This window comes from Typopeltis vanoorti, chromosome 3 (assembly GCF_054136105.1).
Source record: "Typopeltis vanoorti isolate ZY-2024b chromosome 3, IOZ_Tvanoo_1.0, whole genome shotgun sequence".
In the NCBI taxonomy this organism is placed as follows: Eukaryota; Metazoa; Arthropoda; class Arachnida; order Uropygi; family Thelyphonidae; genus Typopeltis; species Typopeltis vanoorti.
Genome location: NC_143551.1, coordinates 18,769,754 through 18,777,965, shown reverse-complemented (window position 1 = coordinate 18,777,965; position 8,212 = coordinate 18,769,754). Strand labels below are relative to the sequence as shown.

General features: G+C 32.4%; 2 non-coding genes across 2 annotated transcripts; both read right to left on the bottom strand.

Annotated features, from left to right (window-relative positions):
• Positions 1 to 852: 852 nt before the first annotated feature.
• Positions 853 to 923, bottom strand: TRNAG-GCC (transfer RNA glycine (anticodon GCC)). Its single transcript has one exon. It is a non-coding gene; the product is annotated as a tRNA-Gly (tRNA).
• Positions 924 to 6,446: 5,523 nt separating this feature from the next.
• Positions 6,447 to 6,517, bottom strand: TRNAG-GCC (transfer RNA glycine (anticodon GCC)). Its single transcript has one exon. It is a non-coding gene; the product is annotated as a tRNA-Gly (tRNA).
• Positions 6,518 to 8,212: the final 1,695 nt, after the last annotated feature.

Here is an 8,212-nt window from a genome sequence, read left to right as displayed (position 1 = left end):
ACAACATTATGCAGTTTACTTTGCTGAACAGGATAAAAGCCCCCCACCCCCACCCCCACCCTCCCACTTTTAAAGTATAGGTTCCTTCATCTCGTCATTTTACAGCTTTCCTACCGTTAACGGCCAATGGATCAATTGTTCGATTGCATAACGAACTTTATCTTCCTTTCATATTCCAGATAAGTGATAGTATAAAATTGCTCAACATTTTATCTGTAACTTTTCTTCATGGATTACTTCACTCATCGCGAATCAATTGTCCTTTTTCATTATTAGAGCGCCTAAACCAATTCAATGACTTGCATATTTTGATTACGATTATTAAAAAAAAAAATGTTGCCAAAAAAAAATGCATTTGTCTAGATTAATAAAAGTTTAGATTATAGTTTGAACCATTTTATATGAGAGATGGCTTTCATCACTTCTAGAGACAAAGATATCTTGCTGAATCATTGTTTGAGATCTTGCTGAATCTAAAAGTGTGCAATAGAAAAATGAATGTAAGTTCACTAAATAAACCTGCAACTTTAAATCTACCATCAGCTTCGTTTTTTTATTCTTCTGACTACAGGAAAATCGCAAGCTCAGTTGAAATTCCAAAATTTTATCTTCTGCCATTCTCTTTATTTACAGTAAATCATGTCAAGTTACGGGAATGTTATTTATTTATATTGCCACTAGATGGAGCATGAGCAAACACGAACGTCGAATAATGAAGTATAGACTTCATTAAAAGTATATGCATATTAGTATCCTCCCTCGATCGCGTTCTGATTCTCAGGAGGAGCCGATATATAGAAATAAAAATGAATAATGGAATTATTGGTTTTTTGAATTAGGGGAAAAAAAACTTGCATCGGCCGGGAATCGAACCCGGGCCGCCCGCGTGGCAGGCGAGCATTCTACCACTGAACCACCGATGCTCGTTGGTATTATTTTCAAGAGATTTTCCTTTATTGTGGATTGGACATGTGTGTGAACTTATTTGTATTTTCATTTTATAAACTATTTATTTGACAATATATTGATCTAGTACAAAATATAAAATGATTTTATACATAAGTGAACCCAATTCTTTTTTGCTTTTCTTTACATAAACATAAACAGTACTGAATATGAAACTTCCGTTTGAAATTTTCTCACACAATCAATAATTGGTGACATACATAAAAAAAAAAAAAATTTAAAAACTTGAAATCTCGTCAAACTTATATTTCAATAATTATTATTAGTAAGTTATAATCTTTATTTCATTATGAACATACAGCTATAAAAAAAAAAAAAAGGGCATGCACCGCTTTCCAGTTATTATTCCTTGAATATGAACGCACCAATGACCTTGTAAATATGTGCGTTCCCTCTGGTGTTTCGTTGAGGCATTCGCCAAATAAGTACTGCTTTTAATTTCTACCTGAAATGCCATTTGACAATTACCTAGTATTCTCTGAATAATATTGTCAGAAGATGGCGCCACGTTTCGACAACATTGTCGGATTTAGATGATAGCATCACATACTGTGATTTCTTCTTTCCATGCATAATATATTATTTATTCAGCATGCAGGATAAGATATTTTCACGCATAGAATGAGATATACTTCGATTCGGTATTACCAGAAGCGTTTGTTATAAAGTATCCAGGTGATTTTAGTACAATATAATGATTAAAAATGAAATCGTCTATTCAGAATAAATATATTTTGATTGTTTGTTATGCATCAAAAAATGCAACCCAGATTAATTATGATAGTGAACAAAGGAACATTACTAGTTAATGACCCCGCCTAGCACCTCAAAATCTTCTAGAACACTTCTTTTCAACTGCTTTTAATGCGTTCGTTTAATATTTAATCGGTAGCGAAAGTTTGAAATTAAACCGTATTAAAATAATGCGGTTCAATAATAATAATAATAATAATAATAATAATAATAATAATAAATAATAATAATAATAATAATAAAATGTTATATTTATTATTTTAAACATTGTTGTAATTAATAATTAAAACTGAATTATGATATGTAATCTTATTTCATAGATCATTCCACTAATCTGTTCACAGATTAGTGGAATTTGAGAGGAATGATTTGTGTGTGTGTGTGTTTAAATTCTCCTCCGCTAACGTATTTTCTTCCCATACGGAGCAGATGATGCAGTTTTAAATTATGGTTTAATGGTAATAATTTTGAAGACTGGAAAAAAAAAAGATCCCAGTTTTTTATTATTATTTTATGCTGGAAATACTGAAGAATCCTATACACTCAGGAGATAAAAGTTCAGATGAGATTGAAGGAACTACAGATCAGGACCAAGACTGTCGGCTACTCTAACTTAATGGAGCAAAAAAGACATGAGTAGGACGAGTGATATCCACTAAAAACTTTCAGCGGATTAAATTTGATTAAGATCCAATACGGCAAGAGTGGTGAGGTGCTTCGCAGAATAATGTTTTATTAAATAAGTTCTAAAGCTAATAGAAGTCAAATAATTTTGGATTCAAATATTCCAGCATAATATCCAGTCCAAAATGAAAATTACACGCATAATCTCGAGAGCAAATATTTAATGAGAATAAAAAGGAACTCGATCATATCTGTTCAGTATCAGTGTCAGGAGCGTGTGATTGAGGTTATCGACTTGTGTAGTCGTTTGTGATATGGTATAATTTTTCACTAATATAGAGATTGCGGATATTCACGTATTTCAGTGATCAAGACAATATTTTCTTTATTGGATCCGTTAAGAATTTGATGTGATCACTACACGTATCACGGAGGTGGGGGTGGCGAGTGTCATATATATATATATATATATGAAAAAAAAAAAGAGTTTTATTAATTACTATTATCGCATTCTTCATTATCTTTCCGGTTACCTTCAATTATCTCTTATTCAACTGCTCTTCAATCAACAGGCTGAGGGTTCGAATCCAGCTCTAGTTATGGATATTTGTGATTATCTTTACGTGGTTGATGAATTTCATTGCTTGGTGTGTTTGTGAGACCACCGCTCCGCTTATTGGAGGATTGATGTGACTTGAAAAAGTTCCATGTTTGGTCTCCACAGCAGGACTTCCCGACTAGGTAAAATTTAAAAAATAATAAATAATAATTAAAAATAACTCTTTAGCCCATGCACGATGTTAATCTACTATAGGCTTACATGTCGGGGATGGGAGTTACATTAAAAAAAAAAATACTGATATACTGTATTCAATTGATTATCAAGTAAGTTATTGTCTGTTGTACTAAAAAAAAAAAAATCATTCTGTCACTAAGGTTGTTAAAATATTAAGATGGCAGTTGCTAATAATCCTTACTAGTATGGTTAAAACATTAATTACTGGGCTTTTATTATTACCTAATAAAGTTCCTCATAAACTGTTTCGGCTTCACTTTTATTAGCATTTTCAATAGAATTACAATCGAAAGTGACATGTAAATTGAAAAATTACGCATGAGACCGGCTAACTCACCTTTAGTTGAAAAAGACGAGATAAAGGTTCCTCACGTCATAGACAGGAATCTAACCCACGTCTTTTCGACCAAAGGACTTCGTCTATACCTACTGAGCTACAGAAGCTTTATAGTTATTCTTTAATAGTTATTTTTTTAGTTATTCTTTAATGTTTAACATTTATAGTTATTCTTTAATGGAGTTTAAAACTTTAGTTCTTGGGTTTCCATATTTCAGTGGCATCAACAGAAGTCAAATTTATGTCATTAGCACACTTTATATATATAATTTTCAAAACTTCGTGTAATGAAATTTATTTTTTGCTATTATACTGAACATTAATTATATGCTTTTCAAAAAATATTAGATAAGACAGAAAATTATCTGAAAAATCATATGCATATATGATAGTTTAGCTTCAATTTTGTCTCCCTTTTTTTAAATAAATGAATGATCCACGCAGATGGAGCTGTATCTTGTAGTCGGTACCAGAACCTGTTATCATTATGTTCAAGTGGTATCCTTTAACAAATCAATTTTCATATATTAATTATCAGTAATTATCAGATATTTTGTATTAAAAAGGCCTTTTAATAAATATTACAAAATGAATTTTGTTGATCTGAAATGAAAGCAATCTTTCACTTATGCTATATTATCTTCTTCTTCTTCTTCTTCCAGTGGCATTAACTGGCACTTAAGCGCCCATAGCATTATGGTTAACAAATTCAAGTATCAAGTTAAGGGGATAATAAATCCCTTATTATTTTAAAGCCGGATACGAAACTCGGAGATCGAAATATGGGTAGTGACCTCTCCTCATAATGTAAAATAAAACAGTAATACATCTCCTAGGAGCTGCGTTTTACATTATGAGAAAATATTAAGGATAGTGAGGGAGCTTGCTCCGCGTTGCCCTAGTGTTGTACTACCAGGTGTTGACTTACGCTTGGACTCGCCGATAGTTCTTCGGTATGAAACTCTTAGATTTCGATCTCCGAGTTTCGCATCCGGCTTTAAAATAATGAGGGATTTATTATCCCCTTAACTTAATTTACGCCACCGGAAAAAAATAGCCTCTTGGCTCTTTATCGTAGTAATAATCCAAGTATCCTTGGATTTGTTAACCGTAATACGAGGATAAGGCTGTTACCCCTAAGCCTCGAAGTATTCTTATCTGTAAATTGCGTGTGTTCTACTGGCTACTTTGTCTGTTCTGAGAGACGAAAAACCCGAGTTTCCGGGTGAAAAAACTCTACCACCGCATGAGACCGGCTAACTCACCTTTAGTTGAAAAAGACGAGATAAAGGTTCCTCACGTCATAGACAGGAATCTAACCCACGTCTTTTCGACCAAAGGACTTCGTCTATACCTACTGAGCTACAGAAGCTTTATATGCTATAATATATAATGCCATATTACCGACTGAAGTGTCTGCATCGAAAGAACTCTTTAATATGATATAACCAGTACCGTCGACAGGGTGTAGCATAGAGGCAGCGTGCCTCACGGAGCTTAATAAGGGCGCTCGTTCAGCATTTTTCCCGGTAGGCGCAATCGCTGCGGAAAGAAGTTTTTTCCAAGCTTAAACTGATTAAAAATTATTTGCAAACAGATGACCCAGGAAAGATTGGTTGGTCTAGCAACTATATCGATAGAGGCGCACATAGCTTATAATTTAAGTAGAGAAAAGCTTCTAAACAGTTTTATTTTGCGATATTCCCGTAGAACAAACATTTAATTAATATTATTAGGTAATCGTTTTGCATTAATGTTTCTCTTGTAATAAAAACAGAATAGCAATTGGAGATTTTCTTATATTTTTGTCTTATAATTCATCAGGGGCGATATCTAATTGTTTGCCTCAGGGGGCGATCTAATCTGGCGACGGCCCTGGATATAACACAACCACGCTCTTTAAACTAAATTTCAGAAAGTAATTTCTTATTATTAGCTCCTGAATGAAATTTAGAAGAAAGTTAAACAAAAGACTTTTTTCTATGACACAAAGAAAATAAATGTAACGTTTTTATTCCCCAAAGGGACTGAACGGAACCTTGTTAAGACTACTTTTGGAAAACATTAGGCAGCCAGTCTCCAAAGAACGTCTTCACCAGCAGTTGAGATAATGACTATAATATAATCTTTTGAATACTTCAATTTCGTATACAATATGCCAAAAGGCAGCTGCCACTATCCCCCCCACACACACACAGTATTAAATTGCTTGAAATTGTTGCGGTGTTAAAAATACAATTTTCCAGAAGAAAAGAACTCTCAACATGCTTGAGACCCACTAACTGAATAACTTCCTGGAAAAAGTAACATAGAAAAAAAATAAAAAAAAGGATTGCTTAAGGATCATAGCCGCATAGCCCAAAGGAATGCTAAGAATCGATCAACGGTTTTGACCCAATGCTCAATCTTCACCTTCTATTCTCGCAGTGCGTCCCGTCTGTCAGCCACATCTTTTAGTCTAAACGTGTCATCCAGTTATTAGCAGCATGCATATATTATGATAATAAATCAAATTCACATATTTTCCTTTCAGTTATATAATACAGAAATTAAGAATATGTAATTAATATCGCCATTGCTAATTCGCATTTGAAAGGGATTAATGCATTGACGTACTTCATTGTATTAAATAAACAGAATAATTAAATTTTATCTAAGTGAAAGTATAAGTTAAAGTATTCATAAGAAGTATAAATTTTTCTGGATTACTTAAAGTAGGCTATTTTATTGACACTCGGGCAGTATTATTTTGTGCTTGATGTTTTGTCATTGGACGACGCCTAAATAAAGAAATTTATTTGAATTTTTCATTTTCAAGTGCGGGAATTTATGAAAATAATTAAGTATAAGAACGAGAAGAATAATATACTATGATAATAATTATTATTTTGTTTTTCGTTAAGTTAGTATAAGTACAGGCAGTTTTATGGGGTGTTTAAAAATTGCTCACCATTAAAAGGGAAAAATAAATGCATCGGCCGGGAATCGAACCCGGGCCGCCCGCGTGGCAGGCGAGCATTCTACCACTGAACCACCGATGCTTGTTTGTAGTTGTTTCCTTATTCTTTTATTAACTTTTATTTTACTCTAAAATCTATAAAAATTGTTATCTGTAGAATACGTTAAGCATCTATACAGTATATATTGATTTGTACAAAATATAAAAAAGGTTCAAACATAAATGAGAGCTATTCTTCACTTTCGTATGAAATTAATACTGCATGAAAATTTTAAATTTAAATCTCCTTAATGCAATATACAGCATACTTGTGACTGAAATTAAAAAAAATATATATATAATAAAAATTCTAAATTATTTCAATAGTTATTGTTAGTGTGTTATCGTCTTTATCTGATTACCAACAGAAACTTAATGATGCGTCCTAGCATGACGTGTACTCAATTTCCAGTTATTTATTACTTCAACGCGAACGTAGTAATGACCTGTAAAGATGTGCTTGTTCTATTTAGTTACGACGAATGTGGTTATTGATTTGATTCTTGAGAAGCGGTCACACCAGACAGGTCTCTCTGGAGTTTCAAAAAAAAAAAAAATAAAATAAAATAAATAATAATAATTTATTATTTTTTTAAGTTAATTTTTGTAAATCCAACCCTTTTTAATTGGGGCTAATGTCCCATTTGTTCAGCAGTTGCATTCGGCCATGGTAATAGACTCAAATCAACGTTTTCGTAATAAATATTTCAAAATATTTTCTAATACGTTCTTGTTACATTTATTTTGCCTGTGATCTTACTTTAATTAACCGCAAGTCTTCATGTACTTGAAATCAATACTGTCTTTAAGTAGTTTTCTTCTTAAAGCAATATACAGTAATAGCAAACAGTCTCACATTACCATAACAGCATACGTCAAAAGTACGTATGATTAAGCAGAGATATATTTTCAGATTTACAGTTAACAATTTATTATGATGACACTTTTATCTCTTCCTGTATGACGTGCAAAGTGTTTCGTGAGCTGCATACGGCTACAGAACTCATTAAAGAAGTGCGTGACATCATGATACGTTGTCCTGAATTTCTTACGACAATTCGAGAAAAAGCAGAAGAGGGCATTCAATTATTGACAGAAAATACCTGTTATTTTTAGTTTTGTTTCTTAACTTTATAATCTGTCATCAGTACTTTTTAAAATTTTTTTATTTCTACATGTATCGTTGCGTGCAACAAACATTATAGTCATTTATAATTTTGGTATTTTTGACGTAAATTTAAAACAAAAATAATAATTTACACTTCGCACGCAAATGACCAAACGATGTCTTTCGATAACATTACGCTATAACTGAAATCCAATAAATGATTGGTGTACTAAAGTTGATATGAGATCAGCGGCATCTATAAATTTATTTTCTCAATAAAAATTTAGTTTACATTTTTTATAAAAATCAAGTGTACATTTTTTCTTTAAATGTACTTAATCGTTCTGCAACTGAGATTTTCATTAAAAAATATGCGTTTAGTCATGAAAAAAAAATTAAGTTTACTGCATCAAACATTATCTCTTTTTCAATTTTTTCTTTATGTCAGTTCCATTCACGAAATGGCGTAAGGATATTATGCGGTAAAGATTAGCTAATACGGATTACACTGCTCTAGAGTACACATACACGAAGCATTTCAACCCCCCCCCACACACACACAAAATTCACTTGAATTTTGTGTGTGTGTGTTTAGTTGCCTATGAATGCCTTTAAGAATCAGGTGGTGGT